The sequence below is a fragment of the Heteronotia binoei genome, chromosome 1 (genome assembly GCF_032191835.1).
Source record: "Heteronotia binoei isolate CCM8104 ecotype False Entrance Well chromosome 1, APGP_CSIRO_Hbin_v1, whole genome shotgun sequence".
NCBI lineage: Eukaryota > Metazoa > Chordata > Lepidosauria > Squamata > Gekkonidae > Heteronotia > Heteronotia binoei.
In genome coordinates, this window is record NC_083223.1 from 168,735,745 (window position 1) to 168,752,075 (window position 16,331).

General features: G+C 45.2%; 1 protein-coding gene across 5 annotated transcripts in view; it reads left to right on the top strand.

Moving 5' to 3' along the window:
- PRKD3 (protein kinase D3) overlaps nucleotides 1–16,331 on the top strand; it is an 86,637-nt gene that overhangs the window by 30,858 nt on the left and 39,448 nt on the right. The window lies entirely within an intron of this gene.

A 16,331-nucleotide genomic window follows, 5' to 3' on the forward strand; every position in this document is an offset into this window, starting at 1 on the left:
ATAAGTTCATTTTCTTATTGTTGAAGCAAATCCAAGTCCCCTAGAATAATGGCTCCAAAGGAGCCAGTCTTCTCCTTACATGCCTGTTGACGTTATGGGTCACGTTTCGCAGAGATGCCTGATAGCTAGTTTTGACGTCAAAAGATTGAATTTGCAGAATGGCTCTGTGATCAAGCATCTCTGCGAAACGTGACCCATAATGTTGAAAGGCACGTAAGATGACTGCAGCCTTTGGAGCCATTATTCTAGGGGACTTGGATTTGCTTCAACAATAAGAAAGACTATGAACTTATGCTCTAAAAGAAAGTTTCAACAATGAACTTCTCTATAAAAATTGTATGGAGCAGTAGTGATAAAATTGGTTAGAAAATTGTGTTGTGGAATCCATCCCCTTTGAAAAATTTTCTGTTCTGTGTATAAGGTATCTTTGTAAAATAAGAAAAGACTCTTCAGGTTTATAAATTCTTTATTGTTTATATACACAGTGTTGATTTTGGTCCACTATTATAGAGAGCAGAAAAGTAACTTTACTGGTGAGCTGAGAAGACTTGCCTATTTTTATGCAGCCTTTTCATATTGTATTGCCAAGATGATAAGTGGCTTGAGTTGATATGACGTAGGTCAGATGGAAGCAAGAACAGCTCCTACCTAACATGTCATGAGTGGATAGTGTGAATCCCCTCCCCCACAGTATTTTATTTTAATTGCTCAAAGCCAAAATTCTGATGGCTGATCATAATGGTATTGTTACTTAAAGTCATAGAGTTGTTAATGTTATTCAACAGAATTGACAGGTATCTTTGTAATACATACCTGCTCACTACCGAGTGGCATATGTCTTTGTGGCTTTGTTTAGGACATGCAAAGATTCCAGACTGTTCCTGCCAGTTAGAACCAAGGTTAGGGTTTTTTTAAAAAAAACCCTGTTCTGACTAAGAGGCATTCTGTTGTTTGTAATCATTCACCTTTTTACTTTTCTCCCCCCCTCCCCCTCCCCGCCACTTTGAATGTGTCCTAATACTGGCTTGGTTTGGGCAGTAGGCAGCAAATCACTAAGGCCTTTGTCATTCATGAGGTAGCAGTTCTCTTCTCCAGTAGGGAGCACTTTGACCTAGCTCCTGAGCAAAAGTAACATTGAGTGGAAATAAGTAACATCTGATCTGATCTGGCACTTCTCCAATGATAGCTGATGTTTTGCAGTGCGCTTGAACACAAGAACTTTACTTGCCTGGAGCAGGGGCGTAGCTAGGGCTTTGGGGGCCTGGGGCCCAAGATTTATGTGGGCCCCCCTATGTGTGTGCACGCCGCCAGAAACAGGATATGATGTCACTTCCGGTGATGTCACTTCCACAAGATGGCCACCACTTGCGAGGGAGCCCTGCTGGAAACAGCTGCTGGAACCTTGTAAGGCACATCCGACCAGCAGGCTACGACGCATCTCCCGTGTATCCCCAGCTTTGAGGGTTGTGCGCGCCCAGGTAAAGCGTGATGACACACATGACGTTTGGTGGGACTGACGCCACAGGCGCAGAGGCTGCCCGGGGGGCCGAGGGCGGACGTCACCTCAGGCCATGTCAGTTGTGGAAAGTGGATATGTAAATAATAGTATCTGCCTTCAGTCTTAATGCAAATAACCAGGAAGGGATTGGACCTCTGCAATGATGTAATTTTTAAAGAGGCAAATAACATTTGTGCTTGCATTTCACATACAGCGTGTGTACATTCTGAATTTGAGGGAAAGTCGGTGGATGCCAGGGTAAAGCAAAATACGTCCCAGTGAGACAAGGCAATGGGAAGATTCTTGTTTAAGAAAATTATGGATTTTTTGTGATGCTTAAACGGATTTTTTTTCTGGGCTGCTGGTGTACAGACCAGACTGACACTTAAAGAAACTGAAGGTCTGTTGGTCTCTTGATTTGAATATTGATATTGTTTGGCCCTTCCATTACAAAAAATGTTACCGACCCATGAGCTAAGCAGTTTGAGGTGGAAATCCTTTGTCCTACTTTGTGAACTTTTTTTTTTAACCACACCACTAAACATTTAGCTTTTTGCCACTATGAGCCGTGTAACCTTTGACAAGCTATGTTTGTAAAGTCTATACCCGTTATTCATTAAAGAAAACCTAGTTGCAGTTAATCTCTCCCCCCCCCCAAAAAACCTAATCAGATTTTCCAGAGCGTCCCTCCCCCCATTTCTTTGAAGCTAGGGATTCAGATCTGACCGAAGTCAGTTTGTTATATAGCGAGCCAGTGGAACCCGCTGCCACAAGGTGGTCAAACGAAAATCGCGCTGAGATGCATAATACCTCTCAGCATCCAAAACAAGAGGAAATGCTGTTGCTGCCATGCCTCGCTTCTGGGTTGCGCGGAGGCCTTCTCCGCCTGGCGGCTGGGCTCAAATCCCATCCGGCCAGGTTCCTCTGATGTTCTGGCGGTTTAAGCTAGCGGCTTCAGTGATGGGCAGCCGGCCTTTGGGGGCAGGTCTCCAAGGCGGAGGGAAGGAGGGCGCCTCGGCTGGGCGCTTGGGAGAGGCACCGAGCTGCGGCTCCCCAAGAAGCCCACCTGAGCCAGCGCCGCCTGCGCTCCGCCCTCCTCTCCGAGCCGGTCCTGGTGCCTTCCGCCCGGAGTTCGGCGAAGAGCGCAGGCGGGTCTCTGGGCAGGCGAGTTGCCGTCCGGGCCGGGGGCGCCTGCAAGGGAGCTGGTGGCGAAGACTCTGCGCAGAGTGGTATGCGCGGCGTCTCCCCTCGGCGCTGGAGCGAGTAGTGCAGCCTGCAGAGTGAGCGCGCATCAGCCTCTGCCGCCTCTTCCTGGCCGGAGCAGGTTTCGCCGGCGGCGAGGGAGGTGAGAGTGGCGCTGGCGCCCACCCCGCGCTAGCAGAGCCGGCAGGAGGAGCTCGGTGGCCGGCCAGGCCAAGGGAAGCTGTCCTTCTGCGCCCTCCTCGGCCATTGTTCGGGACCCCCCTTGGCAATGCAGGGGCCCCCCAGACCTGAGGCGACCCGCTCCCCCCGCCCCCCCTCCCTACGCCACTGGCCTGGAGTCTGCCATCTTAGTAGTCTTCACTTCCCTTGCTGCGTCAGGGGGATGAGTGTGTCGTTAACTTGGAGTCACTTTTCAGTCTCTTTCAAGCATGTATGAGTATATCCAGATGCTGTGTCTCACTGTCTATCATTGTTCTTGTGCTGATGCTTTGTGTTTGCAGTGCATACACATGAATAGCAGCACAAAACCCATGTGAGTCTGAGATTCATTCTCAGGCCATGACAGGACTGCTCAAATGTAGGACAGGATACAAAATTTCTGAGATTTTGAGTTATTTTGGTAGATACAGTGTCTGTCAAAAACATTATTTTAAAAACCAAATTTACAAAGATCTATGAAACTGAGCCTAATGTGACTGCAAGTGCAGTGATAGGCTCTTGCTTTGGAGGATGGGTGGTGCATAACTCTTTCCACGCCTATCAGTTGTCCTCAAATGATTCCGCATCCATGTCATAACAATATGAGAGAAGGTTTAGTATTAATGAAGTGATAAAGATTGTTAGAGGTGACCAAAGAGATATTCCTTTCTAGTGAGGGTGGAGGGGGGAGGTGTTATTATTTTTTTCAAAACTATTCCTACATGTGTATGAGTCTGTGGGGGGAATTATTGAAGGAGGACTAACAGGTGACTCAAAAATAGCAAGGAGGTTGAAATGCCACTGTACATCCACCTTCCTGGAGAGGCTATTGATGGATTTAAATATATGTAACCTCTTGAAATTGTACATCTGTCTATCACACTTGCACACTAAAATCAGAAGAGAAGTTCAAAAGCATTACAATGGCATGTGTGGAATCTGCCTTGGCTTTGGATATATAACTTATTGTTTGTATAGTATTCTGCAGGTTAAAGTGAATGTAAGAAATTGCTTCAGGGTAACATTACAAACAACTTGTAAAAATATCATGTTTTGTGAGTTTTAATTGAACCACTTTTCTTCCTGTAATGACCCACATTGTTATACGCTTTTAAGCATTTGAAAAAAAAATAGTCCCAAAGTATGGTTGAAAGGTGCATTCTAACAGCCCCAATAAATCTGGAAATCATTGAGCTTAATGTACAGACTTTCAAAAATTCATTTAAAAAGTATTATAAAATGGAGGAAATAAAGTGGAGAGGAGGAAATCAGTTAGCAAAAGTTAACAGTCCAGATACAACCTACCTGTCAAGCATGCATATTTCTGTGTACCATAATGGTTCCTTAGACAAAGAGCAGGTCACCAGTCTGTACCACCCCCCTCTCCTTTACAACATTTGGGCAAGTAATAAATCCATCTAGCCCAAGGATGTTTACGCTGCAGTCTGGCTGGTAAAGCTATGATGTGCCTCTCTCCCAGAATCACACAGACAGTTCTTATCTGGTCCCAGAGAAGTGTGAGAAAGGGAGATGTTTTTAATAGCCTAAATTCCTTAGTAATAAAAAAGATACTGTGTGGTAACCTTTGAACCTGTGACTCAAGCTGCATCTGCATGATACCCTTTGAAGTTATCCTATATAGTAACTGTAACCCTGTATACATCATTACTTCCAAGGATTGTGTCCTTGATAAAGCTTCTGAGTTCCTATAATAAAGCAACTTTTGATTCAACAACAAAAGACTGTTTATTGAGAAATATCGATGCTTGACATTTTGGAAGTAATCACACTTGGGATGTAATCGAACTAGAAACTTTCTAACCCTATGGTGGAGAGAGCGCTAGATAACAGAGAAGCCCCCGACAACCCAGGACAACCGATTGGTGTGGAACAAAGACCTGGTACTGACCCTAAGCCACCTCCACGGCACATACTCAATGCCCGGAGAGTAGCAGGGCGAGGGTCCCTGCAGCACATACAGCAACTGTTCATCACCCCCAAAGTGTGGGGGCCCAGAAGATCCACCAACTTGATGGATGAAGCACCCGCTTGGAGAGAGGCGATCCTGGTGTTGCCCTCCCTACGCTCAAGAATGGGAGATGACAGTGACCAAGGCACCTCGGAGGTGAGCGGTGGGAATGGTCGGGAAAAGAGAGAGGATCCATGTCCTGACCCAGATCCAGGAGAGGAGGGATCAAAACCCAGACCCTGGGGATTTCTTCCAAATGATGAGATTGGAGATGGCAGAGATGGCCAAAGGGTTGAGAGACGAAACGCAAGCCAATTCTACATTCATGGCCCAAGAGGTGAGGAGGCAGTTAGATCAGGCGCTGCAACTACAGGGGCCAAGAGAAGGGCAGCCACCCCTGCCTCCCCCTCCTTTGCTGCAACAATCCTGGTTACCTCAACCGCTGCACAACTATGGAAGGGGCCGCGAGCTAGATGCCACCTTTGACGGGGACCCCGAAGAGGTGGAATACTTCTCTATACAAGCCAATAGCTTTATGTTCTATTGGGGAAACACCTTCCCTGATGAATTCAGCAGAATGGATTACTTAGGATTGGAGCTGAAGTGGGCAGTTAAAAGGTGGTATGTGAGCCTGTACGAAACCAGGAGCCCCGAACTAGACACCGTGACGGCGTTTCTACGAGCCTTGCTGACCCATTATGAAGATCTGCTACAGGAGACCCGAGCTCTCACCACCCTATGAGACCTACAACAAGGGTCCAAGGCCGTAAGAGAGTGTGCGGCTGAATTCCGCGCAAATGCGGCCAAGGTGCGTGGGTGGAACGAGCAAATGAAGATAGAGCAATTCCAGAGGGGCCTGAACACGAGCGTGCTGGATCGAGCCTTCCAACAGGCTTGCCCTACCACATTGGTAGGGTGGGTGCAGCTGGCTGGTGAAGTAGAAACTAACATGAAACGAGTGGCTCTCCAGTGCCAACAGCAGCAACGGGGTAAGGGGGGACGTGAGTCTCGGCTGGGGGCAAAAGCAGAGGGACGGAAAGCAAGCCAGGTGGGGGGAACCACTAAACAGACTACCCTCAGACGTTGCTTTCGGTGCGGTGACCCAAACCATCTAGCCGCTAATTGACCTGAGTGGCCTCAAGGCCCCCCCTTTACTCCGAAGACCAGTGCACCCAAGTTAATAAAAGCAGAAGGACGAGCGAAGGAACCGGCAAAAGGCAGCTCAGCGTCAGCAGCTCCTCAAGAGGAAGAGATTATCATGGTGGACGAATTGGGGGAAGACGTCTGAGAAGATGAGCCGGTGGGAAACGGGGAGAACCTGCACTGAGAGGTGCCGAGCAGCAGGTCGTGGAGCTAACGGCACGGTTGAGGGTGAGAATAACTGTGGCTTTGTTTTGCATCCCATTGACTTTACTGAACCCTAATTTAAAACGTTTATACAGGCCCGGGCCCTACTAGATTCAGGGTGCACTAGAGACATAATCACGCCCAAACTGCAGCTCTTGGACTCACTACGGGTCCACTACCTCACCTCATATAGTTTGAACAGATGGATGGGACAATCATGAGAGGGGAACCATGCATGGAGCAAACCCAAGAGGTGCCAATGGGAATAGAAGACCACTGGGATACGGAAATTTTTCTTCATCTTTTGACATTGTCCTGGGAGTGGGATGGCTAGCCAAGCACGAGCCCTATATAAAGTGGGGATATCAGATCATAGACTTCAGAGATGGGAGGTGTGAGCACCACCACTGGAATGAGAAGTGGGGCCTGGAGCCGCCCTCGTTAAACGAGTTGTGTCTCACCATAGACGAGGTGAGATCGATCCCTAAGGAGTATAGAGATTTGAAACAAGTGTTTAGTGAAGAGGAAGCCAACGAGCTTCCACCACATTGAGACACTGATTGTGCGATAGAGTTGATTCTGGGGCAAAGCCTCCCAAGAGCCAAGTTGTATTCTATGGGGTGGGCTGAGAAAGCAGAACTGCGCACGTTTCTGGACAAAAACTTAAAGCAGGGGTTCATAAGGCCGGCCACGGCACCCCATGCCGCTCTCATGCTCTTTAGAAAGAAGGACGGGGGGCTCAGGCTTTGCATGGATTTTAGGGGGATCAATGCGATTTTGACCTCAAATTCGTACCCCATATCATTAATAAAGGATTTACTAAGCACGGTGTCAGAGGGAAAGATTTTCACCAAGTTGGACTTGCGAGATACCTACTTCTGGGTACGCATAAAGGAGGGGGATGAATGGAAGACGGCGTTTAACACACCGATGGGACAGTTTGAATACTTAGTCATGCCATTTGGATTACAAGGTGCCTCCGGAGTTTTCATGAACTTTATCAATGACGTATTGCGAAAATACTTGTACAAAGGGGTAGTGGTGTACCTGGATGATAATTATTTATTCCAGTGACCTACCAGTGGTTAAGTGTGAGGACTCTTATCTGGGAGAACCGGGTTTGATTCCCCACTCCTCCACTTGCACCTGCTAGCATGGCCTTGGGTCAGCCATAGCTCTGGCAGAGGTTGTCCTTGAAAGGGCAGCTGCTGTGAAAGCCCTCTCCAGCCCCACCCACCTCACAGGGTGTCTGTTGTGGGGGAGGAAGGTAAAGGAGATTGTGAGCTGCTCTGAGACTCTTCGGAGTGGAGGGCGGGATATAAATCCAATATCTTTATCTTCATCTTCTTCTTCTACCATCTCATGTGAAACTAGTCAGAGAAGTCCTAAAGACCCTTTACGAGCATCAGTTGTATGCCAAACTGTCCAAGAGTGAATTCCACCAGACGCAGTTGGATTACTTGGGTTACAGAGTGTCTGGGAAGGGATTGGCAGTGGACCCCGTCAAAATACAAGCTGTATTAGATTGGGAACCCCCGAGGACACATAGACAGCTCCAATCCTTCATCGGATTCACAAACCTTTACCGTAATTTCATACAGGGGTTCTCCCACACCATGCTCCCCTTAACGGACCTTCTCAAAACGAAAGGGAAGGGTTCAGAAGCCAAGCAGCCAGGAGCCAGATTAGATTGGACAGCGAAATGTCAAGAAGCATTCAATAAACTGAAAAGATTGTTTACCAGCGAACCTATTTTGATTCACCCCAATGAATTAAAACACTTCTTGGCCCAATGTGACGCCAGCAACGTCGTTGTGGGGGCAATTCTCATGCAACCCGATGAGGAGGGGTCCCTCAAACCATGTGCATACATCTCCAAAACGTTTTCTCAAGAGCAGAGGAAGTGGTCAGTATGGGATAAAGAGGCTTTTACAGTGACTTTTGCTTTAAAAACATGGAGGTCTTAGCTAGAAGGAGCGAGAGTCTCCTTTGAAATATGGACAGATCATAAAAACCTGGAAGCTGTAACGGGACACAGGAAGCTAACTGAGAAACAAATTAGGTGGGCGGGATTCTTTGCCAAATTTGATTTCAAGTTAAAAACATCCCTGGATCTAAGAACATTTTAGCAGATGCCTTATCGAGACTCTCTCAGCATAATAGTCAAAGAGAGGAGGTGATCAATTCCCTCATATCCCCCAGCCGATTGAGGGGAGCTGTGACCATGTGCTCAAAAGCAAAGCGTGAGAAACTGGATGAAAAATGGGGGGGGGGGGAAGAGAGACTGATTGCTGAGGTGAAAAAAGGAGAGGCCATGCCCGAAGGGGTAAAGAAAGGTGAAGGGAGGTTCTGGTACAAGGATGGTAAACTCTACATGCCAGAGAGTCTCTGGAAGGAAGTGCTCCAGTTTTGTCATGACAGTAAACTCTCTGGGCACTTTAGAAAAGCTTGACACCGACCCATTTTATGCTAACTCTTATTCTAAAAATAAAATGTATAAGGATTTCCTTTTGCTATAAAAATTTTTTAACAAGTTAATTTCAAGTTATTTAAAGTGTATTATATCTTCCTTTTTCCTTTCCCTGATCTTATTTTATTTTTAAATACTGTGTTATAATAACTATAATTATTATTACCTTCAGTTTGTATTTTGTTTTTAAATGTTGTTTTTGCTCTGTATTCTGTCTATTAAGCTTACGATGTTATTTCTGTTAACCTTCACGGTAAACTTCTTGCGTTATGGATTGTAAGCTACTTTTATGCCTCAATAAAATGTTTAAATGTAAAAAAAAAAGACAGTAAAAAAAACCCCCTACACTTAGTAAACAGACAATTTTGATGGCCGTCTATGAAGAAAGATATTTCCGACTATGTTGCTTCATGTTCAATATGCTTAATGGCTAAAAGAAGGGGGGGGGGGAACCCCCTGGGTTGTTACAACCCTTAGAGACAGCCACCAGGCTGTGGTCAGTCGTCTCATTGGATTTCATTGTAGAACTTCCCCCTTCTCAGGGAAGGACCATAATTTTTGTAGTAGTGGACACATTTTCTAAACAAGCCCATTTCATTCTGTGCTCACAAATATCCACAGCTAAAAAATTGGCACAGTTATTTTTTCAACATGTGGTGAAACTACACTCATTCCCGGACAAGCTAATTAATGACTGGGGCGTTCAGTTCGTTGCCAACCTCTGGCGGGAGTTTTGTAAACTGACTGGGATTGAGTAGGAACTAAGCTCCGCATATCACCCGCAGACGGATGGACAGACGGAGAGGGTGAACACTCTACTGGAGCACTATTTGAGGTGCTTTGTGAACTATCAGCAGTCAAACTGGGCTGACCTTCCGTTTGCTGAATATGGATATAATAACAGCATACATAGTTCCCCATTTTTGATGGTGAATGAGTATGAAGGAAAGCTGTTCCCACAGTGGCCAGGGGGAGTGATACCAGATGTACCATCTACTTTTGAACAATGGTGGGGAAAGTTGGGGAAGGCTTGGAATAACATCCAAAAGAACCTGGAAACAGCAAAAGAAACTTACAAAAAACATTATGATAAACACCATTCACCCACTTGGAACTTTAAAGTGGGGGACACAGTGTTTCTGTCAACCAAGAACTTGCCTTTACCACAACCATCTAAAAAACTGGCATACAAGTTTTTGGGACCATTCTGTATTAAACGCGTAATCAATAAAGTGACTGTAGAACTTGAATTACCTAAACTGTTTAGTAAGATACACTCCATCTTTCATTGCAGTTTACTTCGGAGGGATCCTGAAGCCATGTCTTGGCATCCCCGACCCCAGCTTCCAGAACCTATTCCAGTTGGGGATCAGAATCACCATGAAGTAAAAGAAATCCTAGATGCTAAGCTGAAGCGGGGTGTATTGTATTTTCTGATTAGATGGAAACATTTCTCTGTAGCCCACGACGAGTGGGTCGATAGCTCAACTGTGAGCGCGCCAGAGCTGATTAAAAAATTCTATGCAAAACATCCTTCCAAAACCCGGAGAAAGCTTTAGGGGGGGCAGTGTGTCAAGCATGCATATTTCTGTGTGTCATAATGGTTCCTTAGACAAAGAGCAAGTCACCAGTCTCTACCTCTCCCCTCTCCTTTACAGCATTTGGGCAAGTAATAAATTCATCTAGCCCAAGGATGTTTACCCTGTAGCCTGGCTGGTAAAGCTGTGATGTGCCTCTCCCCCAGCTTCACACAGACAGTTCATATCTGGTCCCAGAGAAGTGTGAGAAAGGGAGATGTTTTTAATAGCCTAAATTCCTTAGTAATAAAAGATATACTATGTAGTAACCTTTGAACCCGTGACTGAAGTTGCATCTGCATGATACCCTTTGAAGTTATCCTATATAGTAACTATGTAACCCTGTATACATCATTACTTCCAAGGATTGTGTCCTTGGTAAAGCTTCTGAGTTCCTACAATAAAGCAACTTTTGATTCAACAACAAAAGACTGTTTATTGAGAAATATCGATGCTTGACACTACCCATTGCTGTCTTGCTTAAAGTGAGCGTGGAAGTGCATTGGCAGAGAGTCTTCCGGAGTACACAGTTAGGAAAATAGTATTGTATTTTTGCACCAAATGAAATTTGAATTTGTCTCTTCCAATTGAGTTCTGGGTCATTAAAATTGGTTGTTAATTACTACCCCAACTATCACTAGTACCAGTGAATAGCTCTCAGTAATACTTGTAATTGATCTTTGCATTTCTGCCTTCTTTATTTGTTTCATCTACTGTGTTGAGATGATTGTATCTACTTCCTTACTGCATACTGTTCTTGTTCCTGTCCTAGAGTGTTTTTACACTGACAGTTTGTGACTCTCTATCACCGCATTGGAAACTCAACTTTTATATTACCTAACGTTCTCACAACTGTTTTGCATCGTTGCTGTCCGAAGCATTTACATTTGTTTCGGTGAGATGAGTTCTGGTGCTGCTGCAGCAACGTTTTTCTTGAAACTAGTTTTGATCCAATCATTTGTCTACAGGCGTTTCAAACTTGTATTGTAAAAGTTTTCATGCGTTTTAAAAGACTCCTCCAAAAGTCACAAGGTGCAGTAATTTGCATGAGAACTGACAGCACTTGAAATATCATTGCTTGCCTCATCTTATAAGTTAAATTTGTATTGTTTTTGCAGTGTTGACACGATTTCCAAGCAATAATATACATTTAACTAAGCACTGGTATTCTGGCTGCCCTCTGATCAGAGACCCCACCCCCAATTGAAACGCTTTCAGCAGGCAATATAAAAGTTTGGCTATGCAAAATGAGCAGAGTAAGTCCACAAATGTAAAAGGAAAATAATTAAAGTGGAACGGTGGCAGGTGATTTGAAGACTCTAAAACTCTGGATCAAACTGAATGTAAAAACACCTCTAGTTTCTGAGTCTTGCAAACAGTTGTTTCTTGGGGCATTATCCCCTCCCTAGGACCTGAACTCTGGAATGGGAGAGGTAGTAGGCTTTCCATGGGAACTGTCTCTGCCAAGTGGAGGTACCTTTGGATATGATTGGAAGGGCTGTGCTTCTCCATATACTTGCTTGTTAAATTCTTTGTGTTAACATGAGAATATTTGAATCCTATCTGCAGAGCTCCCAGAAGTATAGTAGTTTCATGGTGTGTGCTGGGCATGCCACGGTCCTCCACATGTGTTTCCTTTGTTCCTTCTCCTGTTATGTTGGGTGTATGAATAAGAGCAGGATAATGTTACGGAGGCATGCTGCTGTTGATATGTTGGTCGACAGCTTCCCTATTTGGCTGGCTCTGGGAACTTGTAGACATGCTACTGTATGATTGGTGGAAATGGGCTGTGTTGTTATAGTATAGTTGCTGTGGTCACTCCTTGAAGTTGGGTTTTTTTGAAATTTCTTTCATCTGTTGAGAGTGTAGGGTATCATACCTATCTGCCTCATCAGCTTCTGTGCAGGCATAGGATTGAGCTGTCTGTAGGACTTGATTAATCTACAGTTCTACTGAAGGTGCAGACCTAGTTATACCATGCTGTTCTTTATGGCCCAAAAGGCACATGTTAACCACTATGTATCCCACCACTCTTTGCAGCTTAATGGTCATGCACCAGGTGTATTCCATTAGCATGAAAACCTCTTGAATTGATGAAAACCATGTTGGATTAGGTGCTAACACATGCTACTTGTTAGGTGCATAAGAGATAGCCCAAAATATTTAGATCTGCAGAACTGTTACCTGTTTTCATCAGTCTTTTGAAGTCAAAGAGGACACCAACTATTACATATTTTTTTGGGGGGATTTGGGAAATACGGAAGTATAATAGAAGTGATGAGAAGAAACACAAAGTGTTACAGTGTGTGGTATGTTCCAAAGACTGATGTTGTAATCACAACAGCTAACTGTGTCCTCTGCTTTCTTCTTTGCCACTTCTTTATTGTTAGCCTCAGTGACTAAGGGAGCCTCCAGAGACAGAGGCAGCAAACTTCTGAATACCAGTGCTGGGAGGCAGTGGCAGGTGAGGGCTTTGGTCTCTGAGCTCTGTTTGTTTGGTCCTCTGGGACAACTGGTCAGCTGCTGTGTGAAACAGCATGCTGGACTTGATGGACCAGTGGCTCTGCTTGCCCTAGCAGGAATTGTTGACATAAGTTTTAACACTCAACTAGAAGGTAATACGCTTGAAATAGTGTTTCTCGCAGTACTGTCTATGCCAGTAGTCAAGATCCTCTTCCCAAACATTGCTCTCTGTGCCCCTGCCTTCAGAGGTGGTATCAGTGAGGAACAGGGCTTTTTCAGTGAGGAACAGGGGCACCTTGCCTTAGCTTTGGAATGCCTTCCTGTTGGTGTAATGGTTAAGGGCGTGGACTCTAATCAGAGAGAACAGGGTTTGATTCCTCACTCCTCAAACTACAGCTGCTGGGTGAACCTGGGCCAGCCACAGTTCTCCAAAGAGCATTTCTTGAAAGAGCTTTTTCAACCCCTGTCTGTTGTAGGTGGAGGAAGGGAAAGGAGATTGTAAGCTGCTCTGAGACTCCCAAGTGCAGGTATAAATCCAGTCGTCTCCTTCTCCCCAGCCTGACACCTACTTTCGTATCTTTTACGTGCCAGGACAGGCATTTCTTTTTATCCTCAGGCTTTTAACTGAGGGGTTTCATCTTTTTTTTTAAGTTGCTTTTATGGTCTGCTTCTAGTCTGAGGACTGTTTTATTAAGACAGTTTAGGCTATGTAATGTGTTTTATGTTGTTTTAATGCACCTGGCTTGTTTTATTATTATTATATTGTTTTTTTAATGATTTTATTGTATTTTTACTTTACGAGCCTCCTTGAACAGGCCTCTGGAGAAGTGGCATATAAAGAGGGCTGGCTCGTCCACTAGGCAAACTAGGCGCTTGCTTAGGGTGCCATCCCTTGCAGGGCGCCAAATTAGGTGACCCCACCTTTTTGTTTAAAAAAATTCCTTCCCCTCCCTCCCCAAATTGCTTTTTCCCTTTGCTGCCGCTTCTCCTGGCCTCCTTCCCCTCCCTCCTTGCCCCAAACGCTGCTGTCTTCTTCCTCATTTGCCCCCACTTGTTCCAGCCTTCTTCCCCTCTCTCCCTGCACCAAATCACTGCTGTCTTCTTTCCCCTTTGTCGCTGCTTCTCCTGGCCCCCTTCCCCTCCCTCCCTGCTCCAAAGGGGCAGGAGGGAGATGGGGGGGGGGCGGCGGGCCCTAAGGTCAGCCCTGCATATCAGTTTTCTGAATAAATATGTACTTCAACCACCATACTCGGTTTTATCAACCTTTTTGACAAAGTGAATGGGTCTTAGAATCTCCTTTCCCTTTCTTTCCTCACAACAGACACTCTGTAAGGTAGGTGGAGCTGAGAGACTCTCACAAAAACTACTCTTGGGAGGAATAGTTCTGTGAGAACTTGTTATTGACTCAAGGTCACATCAGGTACATGTGGAGAATTGGGGCATCAAACCTGGTTCTCCCACATAAGTGTGCACTTAACCACTATACCAAACTGGCTCTCCCTTTGGTTGTGGGTTCCCAGGATAGAGTACTCACTAGGCACCGATTCTCAGGTTCATTCAGCAGAGACAAGCTGGCACAAAGCATCAACCCTTTATTTTCAAGGAACTTTAACTGGCCATAAATGCTGCAAAAGTGAAACTTCTTTAGTTCCACATCATTGAAATACATAGCAGCACAGACAAAGTTGCAAGGAAAACACAGAATGAATTTTCCATTAAGCCTAGTCTATCTGGGTTCAGAGACCTTAATGGAAAATCCATTCCACATCTTCTTTCCAGCTTTGCAAGCCCAGAAAAGCTTCTAGCTGAAGCAGGCAAAGACAAGGCAGAAGGAGCTGGGATTGTTGTCAGCAGCATTGGAGCTTGAAAGGGTGAGGACAGAAGGGGGAGGAGGGGAAAGAAAATTGCTGTGGGCCTGATTGAAGTCATGGGAGGGCTGGGTGTGGCCTGCGGGCCAGGATTTTGACAGCCCTGTTTTAACTGGTGCTCCTGGTACTGCCCAGGCTTTTAGTTCCTGGCATGGCGATGGCCTTTTTTATTGCAATCGCACACTGTCTTGACATTTTCAGTGAGTTATCTACCATGACCCCAAGATCTCTCTCTTGGTCAGTCTCTGCCAGTTCACACCCCATCAACTCATATTTGTAGCTGGGATTCTTGGCCCCAATGTGCATTACTTTGCACTTGGCCACATTGAACCTCATCTGCCACGTTGATGCCCACTCACCCAGCCTCAACAGATCCCTTTGGAGTTCCTCACAATCCTCTCTGGTTCTCACCACCCTGAACAATTTAGTATCATCTGTGAACTTGGCCACTTCACTGCTTACTCCCAACTCCAAATCATTTATGAACAAGTTAAAGAGCATGGGACCCAGTACTGAGCCCTGTGGCACCCCACTGCTTACCGTCTTCCACGGCGAAAACTGCCCATTTATACTCACTCTCTGCTTCCTATTAATTAGCCAGTTTTTGATCCACAAGAGGACCTGTCCTTTTACTCCATGACTCTCGAGCTTACTAAGGAGCCTTTGATGAGGAACTTTATCAAAAGCTTTCTGGAAATCAAGGTAAACAATATCTATTGGGTCCCCTTTGTCCACATGCTTGTTCACCCCCTCAAAGAACTGTAACAGGTTAGTGAGGCAAGATCTTCCCTTACAGAATCCATGCTGAGTCTTTCTCAATAACTTGTGTTCATCAGTGTGCCTACTCATTCTGTCCTTGATAATGGTTTCTACCAACTTTCCCGGTATTGAAGTCAGACTGACCTGCCTGTAATTTCCCGGATCTCCTCTGGAACCCTTTTTAAAGATGGGGGTGACATATGCTACCTTCCAGTCCTCAGGAACGGAGGAAGATTTCAATGAAAGATTACATATTTTTGTTAGAAGATCCACAAGTTCAACTTTGAGTTCTTTCAGAACTCTTGGATGTATGCCATCTGGACCTGATGACTTATTAGTTTTTAATTCCGTCTATCAGTTGTAGGACGTCCTCTCTTGTCACCTCAATCTGACTCAGGTCTTTCAACACCCCTTCCAAAATTAGTGGTTCTGGTAATGGCAAACACTTCTCATCTTCCACAGTGAAGACGGAGGCAAAAAATGCATTCAGCTTCTCAGCCATTTCCTTATCCTCCTTCAGTAATCCTTTGACCCCTTGGTCATCCAAGGGCCCCACTGCCTCCCTGGCTGGTTTCCTGCTTCTAATATATTTGAAGAAATTTTTATTGTTGGTCTTTATGTTTTTTGCAATATGCTCCTCATAGTCCCTTTTTGCCTTCCTGATCACAGTCTTGCATTTGATTTGCCACAGCCCGTGTCCCTTTTATTAATCTCACTTGGACTAGCTTTCCACCGCTTAAAGGAGTCCTTCTTACCTTTTACAGCTTCCATTACTTTGTTTGTTAAACATGCAGGCCTTCTCTTATACCTGTTTGTGCCTTTCCTCACTTGTGGTATATATTTTATCTGAGCTTCTAGGATTATAGTTTTAAACAGCCTTCAAGCTTCCCCAAGGGTTTTGACTGTATTTACCTTTCCTTTCAGTTTCCTCATCACATGCCTCCTCATGTGAAGAGGAAGCATGTTACTCGGATAACTG